The 17,769-nt window shown below is 44.8% G+C and overlaps 1 pseudogene across 1 annotated transcript; it reads left to right on the plus strand.

Annotated features, from left to right (window-relative positions):
- Window positions 1–4,213: 4,213 nt before the first annotated feature.
- On the plus strand, window positions 4,214–6,294 carry LOC112625115 (annotated as a pseudogene). The gene is made up of 3 exons (XR_003119529.1): window positions 4,214–4,571; window positions 4,899–5,316; window positions 5,457–6,294. The product of XR_003119529.1 is annotated as an actin-related protein 2/3 complex subunit 1A-like (transcript).
- Window positions 6,295–17,769: the final 11,475 nt, after the last annotated feature.

The following is a 17,769-nucleotide window of genomic DNA, read 5'->3' on the forward strand; positions in this document are numbered from 1 at the left end:
TCTCTCTCTCTCTCTCTCTCTCTCTTTTTCCTGGAGCTGGGATACTCTCCTCGTCCTGCCCTTGGACATCAGAATTTCAGGCTGTCTGATTATGGGACTCCAGGACTTACACCAATGCCCCCAGTTCTCAGACCCTTGGCCTTGGACTGAGTATTACACCATCAGCTTCCCGGGCTGTGAGGATTTTGAACTTGGACTGAGTCACACTGCCAGCATCTTAGGGTCTCCAGCTTGCAGATGGCCTGCCATGGGATTTCTCAGTCTCCATAATCATGTGAGCCAATTCCTCTAATAAATCTCCCCATATCATGCACACACACAGACACACAGACACACAGACACACAGACACACACACACACACACACGGTTGGTTCTGTCTCTCTGGAGAACCCTGACTAATACAGACATGGAAGTACTAAGAGATGTTCCAGGAAATCCCCTGGGTTCCTTACATAGTTCTCTTTGTACTCGTGGTTTAGCAGTAACCTAAGTTCCCCTTTGGTAGTTTGGATCAATCACCAGCAGTATAGAAACCACTTATTCTACCTGTTAGTTTGTGACATAAGCATCCCAAGATGGTCAGGTTGTGTCCTCATCTTCCAGTGTAGTGGACTGGATACATAGTTATATTTCTGATGGAAACATTTCTCTCTTGAGAACAAAAACTTTCACATCAGCAAATCTCAGAGTTGCCAGGATAGGAAGAAACATTTTATAAGTGGGTTATTTGATACAGTAGTGAAAGGAGCCACTCCCATTCATAATCCTTGATTCCTAGACTCTTGTTCTGGCTGTGGAGGAGATGGCACTACATCATAGTCTCTGATTCAAAGCATATACTGCATCTTACAAGTCAAAATCCTATCTTTTAATGTGTGATTTCACATCTGGCACTGCTGTGGTCTAAATGTTTATGTCCCGCCAAAATTCATATGTTGAAATCCTTACCCCCAAGGTGATAGTACTTGAAAGTGGGGCCTTTGGGAGGTCAGGAGGGCATAGCCCTCATGAATGGGATTAGCGCCCTTATAAATAAAAAAAGGACTGAGAGAGACCCATCACCCCTTCTGCCATGTGCCGTTAGAGTGAAAAGAAGGCTGTCTATCCAGAAGAGAGATCTCACCAGACACAGAAGTGGATGGTACCTTGATCTTGCAATGCATAGTGACGTAATGGTCAATGATGGATGGTCACATATGATTATAGTAGAGTTGAAAAATTCCTATACCTAGTGATAGTGCAACACATTATCTTTTCTATGTTTATACAAATACTTACCATTTCAACTGCCAATAGTATTCAGTACAGTAACATGCTGTAAAGGTTTGTAGCCTAGGAGCAATAGGTTATCTCACATGGCCTAGGGGTGTAGGAGGCTATACCATCCAGGTTTGTGTAAGCACAATCTAAGATATTCACAATGACAAAATCACTTAAGAAGACATTTCTTAGAAGGTATTCCTGTTTTTACATGATACGTAACTGTAAATTTCTCTTTCTTTCTTTCTTTCTTTCTTTCTTTCTTTCTTTCTTTCTTTCTTTCTTTCCTTTCCTTCTTTTTCTTTCTTTCTTCTTTCTTTTTTCTTTCTTTCTTTTTCTTTCGTTCTCTCTTTCTCTTTCTTCCTCTCTGCCTCTCTCCTTCCTTCCTTCCTTCCTTCCTTCTCTCTTTCCTCTTTTTTGAAGACCGAGTCTGATTCTGCTGCCCAGGGTGCAGTGAAGTGACATGATCATAGCTCATTACAGCCTTGAATTCCTGGGCTCAAGGGATTCATTCACCTCAACCTCCTGAGTAGCTAGGGCTACAGGCACATGCCACCAAGCCCAGCTAATTTTTTTATTTTTTTGTAGAAATGTCTTACTATGTTGCCCAAGCTGATCTTGAACTCCTGGCCTTAAGCAATCTTCCCACCTTGGCCTCCCAAAGTGTTGAGATTGTAGGCTTAAGACATCATACCCAGCCGTGACTGTAAATTTCTCTGGTTTATAAACCACCTAGTCCATAGTATTTTGTTATTGGAGCTCAAACAGACTAAGACAGGCAGCATAAATGAGTTTTCAGTAAGCAATTTTGCCTTTAAGGTAGGGAAGCCACTTGTAGATGATGGAGTATCCGCATTCTATAGGCATGAGTTCACTGCTATATTCCCATTACCATGAAATGAATTTCTTGAGCAGAAGCAGTGCTCTGTGGAATACCATGAGAGTGGACAAGGTATTCTATGAGTCTTTGGAGGTTCTGGCAGAATCATTAGGAGTAGAAAAGGCATCTATAGCCAGAATATGTGTCAATTCTAATAAGAATGAATTTCTGCCCTCTCAGTAATGGAAGAGTTCCAGTATACTCAGCCTGCTACCAGACAGCTGCTAATCATATGGCAATGGTGCCATATCAGGGGTCAGTGTTGGCATCTGCTGTTGACAGATAAGGTGCTCAGCAATAGTGTCTGCTTGGCTAACCTTGGTTAGGAGCTTCAGGAGAAGCCCATGTTGTTGAGTCCATGTCTAGCCTCCATTCTTGCCATCATGACCACTTTATTCATGTGCCCATTAAGTAAACATTAAGTATCTGGAAAAAGTTTATCTTATTTGATTTTATTTTGGCATCCACATAGTATGTCATTTTGTCCATTTGGTTATTCAGAGCATCCTCAGCTGTGAATGTCCCTTGATGAGCACTCACATGTCTTTGCAGTCTATGTCCTTTCCAAAAGGTACATCAACATACCTATTCCCCATACTTCTTTGTCAACAGTCTTTCAATCTTCTTCCTTCCTTGACCATCCAACCAAATTCTTAGCAACTGCACATAAATCAATGGAAGTACATACTTCTGTCCTCTTGCTCCAGACAAAGTAGATGTATTACTTCCCTAGGGCTGCTGTAACAAATGACTACAAACCAGGTGGCTTAAAGCAACAGAAATGTATTGTCTCATAGTTCTGGAGGTCAGAAGTCTGAAAGCAAAATGTAAGCAGGCCATGCTGTCTCTCAAGCCTCTAGGGGAGAATTGTTCATTCCCTCTTCCTAGCTTCTGGTGGTTGCTGGCGCTCCTTGGTGTTCCTTAGCTTGTAGACGTATCACTGCAACCTCTGCCTCCATCTTCACATGGCATTTTCCTTGTATATCTGAGTCCAAATTTCCCTCTTCTTCTTCTTCTTCTTTTTTTTTTTGAGACGGAGTCTGGCTCTGTCGCCCAGGCTGGAGTGCAGTGGCCAGATCTCCGCTCACTGCAAGCTCCGCCTCCCGGGTTTGCGCAATTCTCCTGCCTCAGCCTCCCGAGCAGCTGGGACTACAGGCGCCCGCCACCTCGCCCGGCTTATTTTTTTTTGTATTTTTAGTAGAGACGGGGTTTCACCATGTTAGCCAGGATGGTCTCGATCTCCTGACCTCGTGATCCGCCCGTCTCGGCCTCCCAAAGTGCTGGGATTACAGGCTTGAGCCACCGTGCCCGGCCCCCCCTTTTTTTTTTTCTTTTGAGACAGAGTTTCGGTCTTGTTGCCCAGGCTGGAGTTTAATGGTATGATCTCAGCTCACTGCAACCTCTGCCTCCCAGGTTCAAGCGATTCTCCTGCCTCAGCCTCCCAAGTAGCTGGGATTACAGGCATGTGCCACCACTCCCAGCTAATTTTGTATTTTTAGTAGAGATGGGATTTCTTTCTCCATGTTGATCAAGCTGGTCTTAAACTCCCAATCTCAGGTGATCTGCCCACCTTGGCCTCCCAAAGTGCTGGGATTACAGGCGTGAACCACTGCTCCAGGCCTTCCCTCTTCTTGTAAGTACATCAGTCATTGAATTAAGGCCCACCCTAAAGCCATATGACTTCATCTTAACTTGATTACATCTGCTGTAACTATTTCTGAATAATCACATTCACAGGTTTTGGGTAGACATGGAGGTAGCCTGATGTGAAGAGTCAGAACCTAAAGGGGTTAGGAGGATATCCATTCATGGAAATGGCCCAGCACTGGATGCTGGAGCCCAAGAAAGGAGAGGAAGTCATCCATACATGGGAGCAACCTGGTGTGGGGAGTCAGAACTGGGGTGGCTGATGGATGGAAGCTGCTTATGCAGGGGAGCAGCTCAGAGAACACAGCAGCACAAATGGCGTGGGAGGGCTTTCACCCACAAGCCTGTGGTAGCCTGGTATTGCATATCAGAATACAATGAGATGAGGAGGATGTCTGCATGGGGAGGGAATGGAGGAGGTGATGGGAGGTTGGTCTTATTCAGGAAGATTAGTATATTCAGGTAAATTAATATGTCAAAGATAATGAGGGTCAGATTTCTCACTGTCAGAGAAGGGATTAAAGTATAGAAATAGAAAAAACGAGTCCTCCGTCCCCGTGGCGAGCCTGTTTGCATTGACTGCCCAGAGTCCGGAAATCCTCCACTCCAAGCCCGTCGGGACTCCCCTGACCCCAGCTTTCTCTCCTTTGAAAACACTAAGAATAATGTCACTGCATCAGTTTTTATTAGAGCCAATCACCTGTCATGCCTGGAACAAGGATCGTACCCAGATTGCCCTCAGTTCCAATAATCACTAAGTGCACATCTATCAGAAGAATGGAGCCGGTCGCTGTGGCTCACGCCTGTAATCCCAGCACTTTGAGAGGCCGCGGCGGGTGGATCACGGGGTCAGGAGTAAAAGACCAGCCTGGCCAAGATGGTGAAACCCCATCTCTACTAAAAATACAAAAATTAGCCAGGCGTGGTGGTGTGTGCCTGTAATCCCAGCTACTCGGGAGGCTGAGACAGGAGAATTGCTTGACCCCGAGAAATGGAGGTTGCAGTGAGCCGAGATCATGCCACTGCACTCCAGCCTGGGCAATAGAGCCAGACTCCGTCAACAAACAAACAAACAAACAAAAAAAAAAAAAAGGAAGAAGACGAACAGGAGTCGGTGGGTGAAAGCCTGTGAACTCAAGGAGCACAATGGATGTATCAGCAGGTATTGACTGGACTCCCAAGAGTGACTGCACCATCACTTGCAGGGCAGACCACAGTGCCTATGTCTGGAGTCAGAAAGATGGTGTCTGGAAGCCAACCCTGGTGATCCTGAGAATTAACTGTGCAGCTACTTTTGTGAAGTAGTCCCCACTAGAGAACAAATTTGCTGTGGGAAGTGGAGCACGATTCATTTCTGTTTGTTACTTTGAGTCTGAAAATGACCCGTGGGTGAGCAAGCACATTAAAGAGCCAATTCGCTCCACAGTGCTCAGCTTGGATTGCCATCCCAACAACGTTTTGCTGGCAGCAGGACCATGTGACTTCAAATGCAGACTGTTTTCTGCCTGCATTAAAGAAGTGAATGATGGCTACTCGGGAGGCTGAGGCAGGAGAATGGCGTGAACCCTGGAGGCGGAGTTCACAGTGAGTCGAGATCGCGCCATTGCACTCCAGCCTGGGTAACAGAGCGAGACTCCGTCTCAAAAAATAAATTAAAAAAAAAAAAAGTGGATGAAAAGCCAGTCAGTATGCACTGGGGCAGCAAGATGCCTTTTGGGCAGCTGATATAAGAGTTTGGTGGCAGTGGCACTGGTGGCTGGGTCCATGGGGTCAGCTTCTCTGCCAGTGGGAGCCGCCTGGCCTGGGTAAGCCACGACAGCACCGTGTCTGTTGCTGAGGCCTCAAAAAGTGGGCAGGTCTCACACGGAGTTCCTGCCGCTCCTGAGTATCTCATTTGTCTCAGAGAACGGCGTGGTGGCTGCTGGCCATGACTGCTGCCCAGTGCTCTTTACGATGACCAAGGTTGCCTGACCTTTATCTCCAAGTTAGACATTCCGAAACAGAGCATCCAACGCAACGTGTCTGCCATGGAACACTTCCACAACACGGACGACTGAGGATGGCAACACGGACGACTGAGGACCGCAACACGACCTTGGAGATGCTGCACCCGAATAGCATCACTCAAGTCTCTTCGAGGTGGACAAGCAAGAATGTCGCAAAGTTTGCACTACTGGCATCGATGGAGCCATGACAATTTGGGATTTCAAGACCCTCGAGTCTTCCATCCAGGACCTCCGGATAATGTGAAGTTGAGTGAGCCTCCGCCATCCAGCAGGACAAACTGTGGCAGATCGCAGCTGTGCCGTGGCACGATGGCGAGGAAGCCAGCCCTGAGGAAACACTGAGAACACGTATCACGCCAATACCGTGTGGTTTTTGTTTGAATATAAAATTGGTTAAAGTGTTGGTTTTTTAAAAGCAGTGCTTTTTTTTTTTTTTTTGCGACTTCATTCCATTCTTGACCAAAGCTTCTCTTTAAGTAGTTTATTATGGAAAATTGTCACACTAACTTAAAAGACAGGGTGAAGAGATATGTAAATTGCCCAATGGAAAATTAAATAAAAACTGAGGCCGGGCGCGGTGGCTCAGGTCTGTAATCCCAGCACTTTGGGAGGCCGAGACGGGCGGATCACGACGTCAGGAGATCGAGACCATCCTGGCTAACACGGTGAAACCCCGTCTCTATTAAAAATACAAAAAATTAGCCGGGTGCGGTGGCGGGCGCCTGTAGTTCCAGCTACTCGGGAGGCTGAGGCAGGAGAATGGCATGAACCCAGGAAGAGGAGCTTGCAGTGAGCCGAGATCGCACCACTGCACTCCAGCCTGGGTGACAGAGTGAGACTCCGTCTAATAAAATAAAATAAAATAAAATAAAATAAAAAACTGAATGTGGTTTTGAAAAAAAAAACGAAATAGCGAAAACTAGAATGAACCTTGTGGTGATGGATTAGAATTGGAAGTACTGGAGTGACCTAATGGTCTTTAATATATTAAGATTGATATAAACATAAATGTGTACACACATTTACATATATGTTTTCATATCCATATTCATACACATTTATATGTGTGTTCTTGTATACATATCTACATGCTCCTATGTATGTGTGTACATACACACACACAGCATTGGTTAGTTGAATACCCTGAAAGGACCTGGGAATATTGACATCTCAATAGCAATAGCAAAACCGTACCCAAATATTGGTTTCTAAATACCATTTTGAGAGCAGGCAGAGCGGTTGGCTCATGGATATAGGCAGGCATTGACTATCAGGAGACCTATTAATTCTAGGGAGGCAGAAAGTGCAGCTGCTTAGAGTGAGAGCACAGAAACTTGCAGTGACTCAGGGACCAAGCTTTGGGTCCAGACCAAGAGAGGGTTTGATCCCAGCTTTGGATTTAGTAGCTAAGTGATGTATAGGCAACAGGTTCCTTAACACGTTTGAGTCTCAGTTCCTCCAAATGGGATATTATAAGAATAAAAAGAGACAATGGGCTGGGCACAGTGACTCATGGCTGTAATTCTGACACTTTGGGAGGCTGAGGCAGGAGGATCACTTGAGGCCAGGAGTTTAGGACCAGCCTAGGCAATGTAGTGAGGCTCTGTTCTAAAAAAAAAAAGGAAAAAAAGGCTGGGTGCGGTGGCTCATGCCTGTAATCCCAGCACTTTGGGAGGCTGAGGTGGGTGGATCACCTGAGGTCAGCAGTTCGAGACCAGCCTGACCAACATGGAGAAACCCCGTCTCTACTAAAAATACAAAAAAGTAAGTAAGTAAGTAAGTAAGTAAGTAAATAAATAAATAAATAATCCAGTCTTGGTGGCACATGCCTGTAATCCCAGCTACTCAGCAGGCTGAGGCAGGATAATCACTTGACCCCAGGAGGCAGAGGTTGCAGTGAGCCAAGATCACACCATTGCACTCCAACCTGGGCAACAAAAAGCAAAACTCCGTCTCAAAAAACAAATTTTTATTTTTCTAAATAGCCAGGCATGATAGTGCATGCCTGTAGTCCCAGCTGCTTGGAAAGCTGAGGTGGGAGAATCGCTTGAGCCCAGGAGGTCAAGGCTGCAGTGAGCCATGATGGTGCCACTGCACTCCAGCCTGGGCACAGAGCAAAACTATGTCTCTAAAAAAGAAGAGAGAGAGAGAGAGAGAGAGAGAGAGAGAGAGAGAGAAAATGTAAGTAAATATCTGGCACGTTGTGAGCACTCGATATTCTCGCCTGGAACACCAGGAAGGCATGCTGCAGCAGCAAAACTCATCAAAGAAATAAGAAAAAACCCTCAGCAAACTTTCCAAATCTTCATCTGAGCTCAGAAGGCCAAGGACTTGGTAGAGTTCCAGGGGATTTCCAGTCCCATATACCAGTCATGAAATTAAGATGCAGCCCTTTTATGTTAATTAAGCCTAGTAATACAATTGGAGGTAGGAGATCTGTCTGATCTGTGTGTTGGATATTCCCAAGAGTGGGGGTGTAGGATGAGAGGAATTATGCCAATCTGATTTTATTCCACAAAACTAATAAGCAGGGGAAATTCCTATGAAAAGTTTGGGATCTCACCACTGTTCAAAAAAGAGCCAGTCTAAGTCTCCTCCATCCCTGACAGTGCTTACATCCAACCTGTCACCAAGCCTTCTGCCTCCATTACCCCATAGCTGTTCTGTTTCTCTGCATCTCAAAGGCGATTCCTTGGTTTCGGCCCTCAATTCTGACTTGGTTCATTCATGCAAAACTTCATTTTTTTCTTTTCTTTTTTGTTTTTGAGATGCAGTCTCACTCTGTTGCCAGACTGGAGTGCAGTGGCGTGATCTTGGCCCACTGCAACTCCCGCCTCCTCAAGCAATCCTCCTGCCTCATCCCCCTGAGTAACTGGAACTACAGGTTCGTGCCACCAAGCTCAGCTATTTTTTTTGTTGTTGTTGTTTTAGTACAGAAGGGGTTTCACCATGTTGGCCAGGATGGTCTTGATCTCTTGACCTCGTGATCTGCCCGCCTTGGCCTCCAAAAGTGCTGGGATTACAGATATGAGCCACAGTGCCCAGCCTCATGCAAAACTTTCTAAACTTGTCTTCCTGCCCCTAGTTTTATGTCCTCTAAACCATTCTCCGTCTTGCCATGGACTGATTTCCCTTTTTCTAAGCATAAATCTGGGTATGCCGCAACACACAGTCTCCTCAAATCCTGTTTCTTCCAGGATCAACTTTGCACTTCTTTGGTGGCATTCGATGACCTCCCAACAAATAATCTGCTACAACCAACAGAGGTCATTCCCACCCTGTCCCTTGGGATGATATTTTCACATTTCTATCTAAGAACTTTCCCTAAGTCTTCCTTCTTTTTCCGTTTTGCAAAAGATTGTTACTTTTTCTATTCTGCCATTAAAAACATTCTAATTTTTTAATTTTTAATTTTTTTTGAGACAGTCTTGCACTGTTGCCCAGGATGGAGTGCAATGGTGCGATCTCAGCTCACTGCAACCTCCGCCTCCCAGGTTCAAGTGATTCTTCTGCCTCAGCCTCCCAGGTAGCTAGATTACAGGTGCACGCCACCACACCTGGCTAATTTTGTATTTTTAGTACAGACGGGAACTCCTGGTCTTAAGTGATCTGCCTGCCTTGGCCTCCCAAAGTGCTGGGATTACAGGCCTGAGGAACCACACTGAGTTTCATTTTGTGTTTTGAAGAACAGAGAAATTCAGCTTTCAGGCAGAAGGGGCAAGTGCACAGAGAGAAGCAGAAATGAAATGCAGTGGAGTGCTCCTTCTACTTCTTTATTTCGGTCTCTGCCTGAGGGCTGGCTGCATTCCTGTGCTTGTGTCCAATGAGATAAGCCAGTATCCTTATTATAAATCCCACTTTCAGTTTAAATTAGTTCCCTAGAATTTCTGCTATTTTTAACCAAATAACCCAAATAACCGTTTTTTCTTTTTTTTTTTTTTTTTAAAGTCTTCCTCTGTTGCCCAGGCACCTGGCTCCAAATCACCTTAATTTAAGGAATTATGCTCAATCTTTCTGGACGAAGAGCTTGTGACTTTATCATGTGGCTCATTGTATCGCTAGGTTTTATTTACTGTAAGTCTTGCAGAGAATCTGGCACAGTTGGGCAGGGGATTTGAGGTATTATAAGCAAGGACTGATAGAAGGGTGTGTATTTGGTTCATACAGAGTTTAGTAGGATGTTTCACTTTCACAAGGTAAGCATTAATAAACATTTGAACAGAGGAGTATTCTATAGCTCATAAATCTAGATCTGACAAAAACTTACAATTTAAAGTGATTGTTAATAGCTATTGTGTCACACTGAGGTATAAAAACTCAGTGATCACCCTTAACTGTTGTGCCTGTGGTCACTCTGTTGGGGTATCAACTGTATATTTATTTACCAGCTGACTTCTACCTTCATGCAGCCAGTTTGCTGTATGTAGGAAAATTCTAGTGCGGACACAGGAGACCACCCAAAGAAACTTTTGAGAAGTTGCAAACAGCTTGGCACCTGAACAAGCACTTTTGCTTAGAATCTTTACTTTGATTTTGACACCTTCAGCCAAGTGTTGGCACTGAGACTTCTCTTTCATCACTTCTTGACCCAGCTCCTCATATGTAATGGTGTTAGCTTGTCTAAGTTGGAGCTATAGTTCCCAGAATCCCCTTCCCTGAATAATTTGTGTTAAAGTTAGAAAAAGAGGAGCCTGCATGAGATATGGGTCATGGGAGGTGGAGGTGAACCAGCAGCCATTCTATGGGAGAAGGACACAGAGGGATTGGCATATCCCAACTTGTCATCACCCCCCACCATATTGAGAGACAGGTAATGGTGGTGGTGAGTTCTGTATGTCCTTGCTCTCTGCTCCACACCAAGTACAAGCCCCGATCACTAAGAGGGATCCCGCTGAGAGGTTCCACTTGGACAGCTGGAAGTCTAGCTTCTCACACTGGAACTTGCCCACCTGTGCCAGGAGGGCTGGTTGGTGACTTTTCTTTGATCCTCTGCCGTCTGAAAATTCAGACCCTGAATTCTCCAGATTCTACAACAATAGTGGGCAGTAATCATGTCTTATTTGCCATCCCAGAAGTTATCACAACTTCTAGCATACTTCTAGCATATAATTAATTCTCAATAAACATTTACTAAATAAATGATCTTTAGGAGGGAGGGAGGGGGAGAGAGAGGAAGAGTAAGGGTAGGGGGGGAGAGAGAGAGAGAGAGAGAGAGAGAGAGTAAGCATACTTCTCCTATTGAAGTGGCCCAGATGGTGGAAATTCTCTTCTGCACACTTTTGGCTAAGAGGAAAAGGTGCTTTCCAATTTCATATTACTTACTTTTAAAAATAATTCCACAAGGCATATTCCTGAAAAAAAAAAAAAAAAAAAGACACTGTTGAAATAGAGAAACGAAAGTAACTTGCTTGCTTAAGATCCCAGGGCAAGAGAGGAAGTAAACCAAAATAGAACTTGTAGTGACGTTTTCCTTAAGCATAACTCAAATCAACTCAGCAGTTCACTCAATTTTATCTCCCTCCCTTTATCAAACCCACTTTCTGTCATCATCACTTCTTCTGCCCCTGCCCATAAACACACATATATGCTCATCCAAACACCACCAACATATATATACGTATGTGTGTGTTTATGTATATGTATATGTTGAAAGTATAGTTCTCCAAAGGGGAATACATTTAAAACAATTCAACAGATACTTATTGAGCATCTATGTGTAAGAAAAATTGTGCTCTCTGCAGGCAAAGCAAGGATGAGTAGGGAGCAAATGCATTGTGGCCCTCCCATTGGAGAAACTCTATACAAATTATTTGATGTGACACCACTTCTTTTCTTTCTTTTCTTTTCTTTTTTTTTTTTTGAGGCAGAGTCACCCAGGCTGGAGTGCAGTAGCATGATCTTAGCTCACTGCAACCTCTGCTCCCCGGGTCAAGCAATTCTCCTGCCTCAGCCTTCTGAGCAGCTGGGATTACAGGCGTGTGCTCCCATACCTGGCTAATTTTTTGTATTTTTAGGATAGATGGGGTTTTGCCATGTTGGTCTCGAACTCCTGGCCTCAAGTGATCTGCCCGCCTCGGCCTCCCAAAGTGCTGGGATTACAGGCGTGAGGCACCGCGCCCGGCCTGATGTGATACCATTCTTGGTTATTACCAAACTCCTGCCCTTAGACAGTGCCCTTTCTCTTTTTCATTTCTCCTTTGAGTCTTTGGGTTGTGTTTCCTCATGAAAATACCCCCAAAGTAGCTTAATGAGATTTAGCAGAAACATCTTCCAGGTCATGGTCCATCCAAGACAACATTTTTTTAAACTTCTATTTTAAGTTCAGGGGTTCATGTGCAGGATATGAAGGTTTGTTACATGTGTCATGGGGATTTGGTACACAGATTATTTCATTACCCTGGTGTTAAGCGTAGTATCCATTATATCTAGTTATAATATTTTTTCCTGATCCCCTCCCTCCTCTCCAAGAGAACATTTTATTATTCCCTAGGCAGATGGTTCTTAACATTTGCCAGTAAACCTTTAACTGGAAAGCCTCTTTAAAATGCAGAATCCTGGGCTCCACTCCCTATCGCCCTTTTCCCTATTAAAATTCAGGATGCCCAGGAAATTTGTATTTTTCACAAGACTCTAAGTGATCATCTCACACCAGTGGTCTCTGGGCCACTCTTCTGGAAATGTCTAAAAACATCTGACAGAGACTCACCTGAAACACTTATTTTATTTTTATTTCTAATTTTTATTCAGATGGAGTCTCACTCTGTCGCCCAGGCTGGAGTGCAGTGGCGTGATTTTGGCTCATTGCAAGCTCTGCCTCCTAGGTTCACGCATTCTCCTGCCTCAGCCTCCCGAGTAGCTGGGACTACAGGTGCCCATCACCACGCCCCGCTAATTTTTTTGTATTTTTAGTAGAGATGGGGTTTCACTGTGTTAGCCAGGATGATCTCTGTCTCCTGACCTCGTGATCCGCCCACCTCGGCCTCCCAAAGTGCTGGGATTATAGGCGTGAGCCACTGTGCCTGGCCGAAACACTTATTTTTAAAAAGCTGATTCTTTTTAAAAATTTTTATTTATTTATTCATTTTAATATTTATTTTAATCTTTGTTTATTTATTTATTTATTTTTGAGATGGAGTCTTGCTCTGTCACCAAGGCAGGAGTGCAGTGGTGCAATCTTGGCTCACTGCAACCTCCGCCCACTAGGTTCAAGCAATTCTCCTGCCTCAGCCTCCCTAGTAGCTGGGATTACAGGTGTGCACTACCATGCCTGGCTAATTTTTGTATTTTTAGTAGAGATGGCGTTTTGCCATGTTGGCCAGGCTGGCCTGGAATTCCTGACCTCAAGTGATCCACCCGCCTTGGCCTCCCAAAGTGCTGGGATTACAGGTGTGAGCCACCGTGCCCAGCCAATTCTTTTTTTTTTTTTTTGAGACCATCTTGCTGTGTTGCCCAGGCTGGAGTGTAGTGATGCGATCTCCACTCCCTGCAATCTTCACCTCCTCCCCAGTTCAAGCAATTTTCATGCTCAGCCTCCCAAGAAGCTGGGATTGCAGACATGCACCACCACACCCAGCTAATTTTTGTATTTTTGGTAGAGATTAGGTTTTGCCATGTTGCCTAGGCTGGTCTCGAACTCCGGGCCTCAAGCAATCTGCCTGCCTTGGCCTCCCAAAATGCTGAGATTACAGGTGTGAGTCACTACGCCTGGCCTAAAAAGCTGATTCTTGATCCCTTGCCCATACTATTTGAATCAGAATATTTGAGGTCAGAGCCTGGTAATATACATTTTAACATCATTCCCCACTTGATTCTTATGGAGTCCAGAGAGCTTCCTCTGAGAACTATTGTTCAATCTACTCTACATTAAAGGCTATAAAAGCCCTCCGTAGAGAGAAATAGAAACATGCAGTGCCCTCCTCTCTAATAAACATTGATTTTAAAATCCTTCCTAATCATTAGAATTTATTCCCAGTTTATTGTAGATCTGAGCATATCCCAGGAAATGGCTGAGTTCCCAAGGTCAGTGGCCCTTACGCCCTCTGAGGTGGTCAGGATTGCTGATGGGCCCATCCCAGCTGGCCCTGGTTTGCTGACCAATCATCTTCAGGTTCATCAAACAGGAATCAGAACCTCAGGGCCAGGAGCGGTGGCTCACGTGGGTAATCTCAGCACTTTGGGCAGCCAAGGTAGGTGGATCACTTGAGGTCAGGAGTTCAAGACCAGTCTGGCCAATATGGTGAAACCCTGTCTCTACTAAAAATACGAAAGTTAGCTTGGTGTGATGGTGGGTGCCTGTAGTCCCAGGTACTTGGGAGGTTGAGGCAGGAGAATTGCTTGAACCTTGGAGACAGGTTGCAGTGAGCCAAAACTGTGCCACTGCACTCCAGCCTGGGCAACAGAGTAACACTATGTCTCAAAAAAAAACCAAAAAACAAAAAAAAAAGAACCTCAGAAGCCTAAGTGGTGTTCAGAACCATCTTCCAGGATAATGGGGACTGTGGCTTTTTCTGGGGCCAACCTCAGGTCACCAATTGTCTTCCCAACACTACCCCAAAACTCTGTCTAACATTTCACACCGATGCAAGGTTTCTTTTCTTCCTTGAGACAGGATCTTGCTCTGTCACCCAAGCTAGAGTGCAATGGTGCAATCATAGCTTTCTGCAGCCTTAATCTCTGGGGCTCAAGCAATCCTCCCACCTCAGCCTCCTGAGTAGCTGGGACTACAGGCATATAACCGCCACATCTGGCTATTTAATTAATTATTATTATTTTTTTTAGATGGAGTGTCTGTTGCCCAGGCTGGAGTGCAGTGGCGTGATCTCGGCTCACTGCAACTTCCACTTCCTGGGTTCAAGTGATTCTCCTGCCTCAGCTTCCTGAGTAGCAGGGACGACAAGCATGTGCCACCATGCCCAGCTACTTTTCTTTTGCATTTTTAGTAGAACAGGGTTTCACCATGTTGACCAGGCTTTTTGGGAGGCCAAGGAAGGCAGCTTGCTTGAGGCCAGGCTGGTCTCAAACTCTTGACCTCAAATGATCCGTCCGCCTCGGCCTCCCAAAGTGCTGGGATTGCAGGCATGAGCCACTGCACCCAGCCTAATTTTAAAATTTTTTAGTAGAGATGGGGTCTTATTATGTTGCCCAGACTGGTCTCGAACTCCTGGGCTCAAGCCATCCGCCTACCTCAGCCTCTCAAAATGTTGGGATTACAGGCATGAGTTACCACAACCGGCCCTTGTTTCGTCTTAATTACCTCCTTAAAGGCTTTATCTTCAAATATAATTACATTAGGGGTTAACGCTTCAACGAATGAATTTTGAGGGGACACAATTCAGTCCTTAACAGCAGCTATGTGTGGCATGTTGCTGCTTTGTAGCTTTTCTTTTGGAGCATTATGAACATATCATACTTTTCAATACTGAAATCGTTGAACTTACGATTATTATTACTATTTAGAGATGGGGACTTTTTATGTGACTCAGGCTGACCTTGAACTCCTGGGCTCAATCAGTCCTCCTGCCTCAGCCTTTTGAGTAGATGGGACTACAGGTATGCACCACTGCTCCCAGTTACAACTGTTTTTTTTTTTTTTTTTTTGAGACAGAGTCTCGCTTTGTCACCAGGCTGGAGTGCAGTGGCGTGATCTCGGCTCACTGCAACTTCCACTTCCTGGGTTCAAGTGATTCTCCTGCCTCAGCCTTCTGAGTAGCTGGGACTACAGGCATGCGCCACCACGCCCAGCTAATTTTTATATTTTCAGTAGAGACGGAGTTTCACCGTGTTGTCCAGGATGGTCTTGATCTCTTGACCTTGTGATCCACCCACCTCGGCCTCCCAAAGTGCTGGGGTTACAGGCATGAGCCAACCCACCAGGCCCAGCCAGCTTACAATATTTTTATGAACAGTATTTTAAAGCAACAAATCTCCCTTTCCTCATCGAAGAAATGTGAAAATAATTCTTGAGGCTTCATTTTCCTGTGAAAACAGCACACAAAGAAAAATGCATAAACATAAATGTACACTTTAACAAATTATGAGAGAGCAATTATCCCTTTAGCTGCTAACCAGTTTGAGAAATAGAACACTGCCTACAAGTCAGAAGCCACCACGTACCTTCCAAATCACAACCTCCTCTCTCCCTTCGAAGGTAACCACTGTCTTGTCTTTCATGATATTCACTCCATGATATTCACTGTTCTTTATTTTTTTTTATTACACTATTGAGCATACAGGACCGTCAGTGAAAGAAATAAAGATTCCATATGATTTATGGAGCTCAAATTCTAACAATAGACGGTGATCAAAACAATAAACATAATAAAGAAACTACAGGATGTTAGAAGGTGATAAGTGCCGAAATCGATTAGAGCAGGGTAAGGGGGTTGTCAGCACAGGTGTCAGGAGCAGTAGTTTTGAAAAGTGTAGTTGGCAAAACCTTGACGGAGGTGGGCAAGTTATCTGGATGTTTGGAAGATGGATGTTCCAGGGAGTAGGAACAGCTAAGGTAAATGCAGGAGGTGGCATGTTAGTTTCCCAAGGTACCACGCTGGAAGATTAACAATGGAAATTTGTTCTCTCTCAGTCCTGGAGGCTAGAAGTCTGAAATATCAAGGTGTCAGGAGTATTGGTGCTTTTTTGGAGGCTCTGATAAAGATAGTCTGTTCATTCCTTTTTTTTTTTTTTTTTTTTTTTTTGAGACAGGGTCTCACTCTGTTGCCCAGGCTGGAGCTGCAGTGGCACGATCATAGCTCACTGCAGCCTTGATCTCCTGGGCTCAAGAGATCCTCCTGCCTCGACCTCCTGAGTAGCTGGAACTACAGGTGCATACTACCATGCCTGGCTAATTTTAAATTTTTTTGTAGAGATGGGCTTTCACTATGTTGCCCAGGCTGGTCTTGAACTCCTGAGCTCAAACGATCCTCCCGCTTTGGCCTCCCGAAATGCTAGGATTACAGGCATGAGCCACCACACCTGGAGTAGTTCCTAATTTTTTTTTACCTTCTGATCCTTGTCAGCAACCCCTAGCATTCCTTGGCTTGTGGACACATTGCTCCAATCTCTGCCTCTGTGGTCACGTGCTGTTCTTTCTATGTATCCATATGTGTCATAAGTACATTAGCAATTAGATTTAGGGCCTACCCTAAACCTGATTAGATGAGGTCATCTGCAAAGTTGGCCTGATTAGAGGAAGTCATTTGCAAAGACCCTATTTTTAAACAAGGTCACATTCACATGTATGGGGAATTAGGACTTCAACATATCTTTTTGGGGGACACAGTTCAACCCATAGCAGGTGGGAATATGCTGGGCAGGCTTAAGAAACTGCATGGAGGTCATGGAGGCAAGAGCAGAGTGAGCAAATGAAGAATGGTATGAGTGGAGGTTAGAAAAGCTGTGTGTGTGTGTGTGTGTGTGTGTGTGTGTGTGACAGAGAGAGGGAGAGAGAGAAAGAGAGATCAGGTAGAATCTGTGGGTCATTGTGAGAACTTTGATTGTTTTCTCCAAATGAAAAGGGAACCATTGGCAGGGCGGAGTGGCTCACATCTGTAATCCCAGCACTTTGAGAGGCCGAGGCGGTTGGATCACTTGAAGTCAGGAGTTTCAGACCAGCCTGGTCAACATGGTGAAACCCCATCTCTACTAAAAATACAAAAATTAGCCAGGTATGGTGGTGTGTGCCTGTAACCCCAGCTACTTGGGAGGCTGAAGTGGGAGAATTGCTTGAACCCGGGAGGCGGAGTTTGCGGTGAGCCGAGATTGTGCTGCTGCACTCCAGCCTGGGCAACAGAGCCAGACTTTGTCTCAAAAAAAAAAAAAAAAAAAAAAAAGGAACCACGGCTGCAGGATTTGGGCAGAGCGTCATGACCTGGCTTACAATTTGAACAGCTCACTCTGGCTGCTGTGTTGAGGAAAATCGTAATGTCCAAGAATTACCTGTCTGATGCTAGGATATCTAGCATCAGATACATAGTTTG

The sequence above is a fragment of the Theropithecus gelada genome, chromosome 5, assembly GCF_003255815.1.
Source record: "Theropithecus gelada isolate Dixy chromosome 5, Tgel_1.0, whole genome shotgun sequence".
Classification (NCBI taxonomy): Eukaryota; Metazoa; Chordata; class Mammalia; order Primates; family Cercopithecidae; genus Theropithecus; species Theropithecus gelada.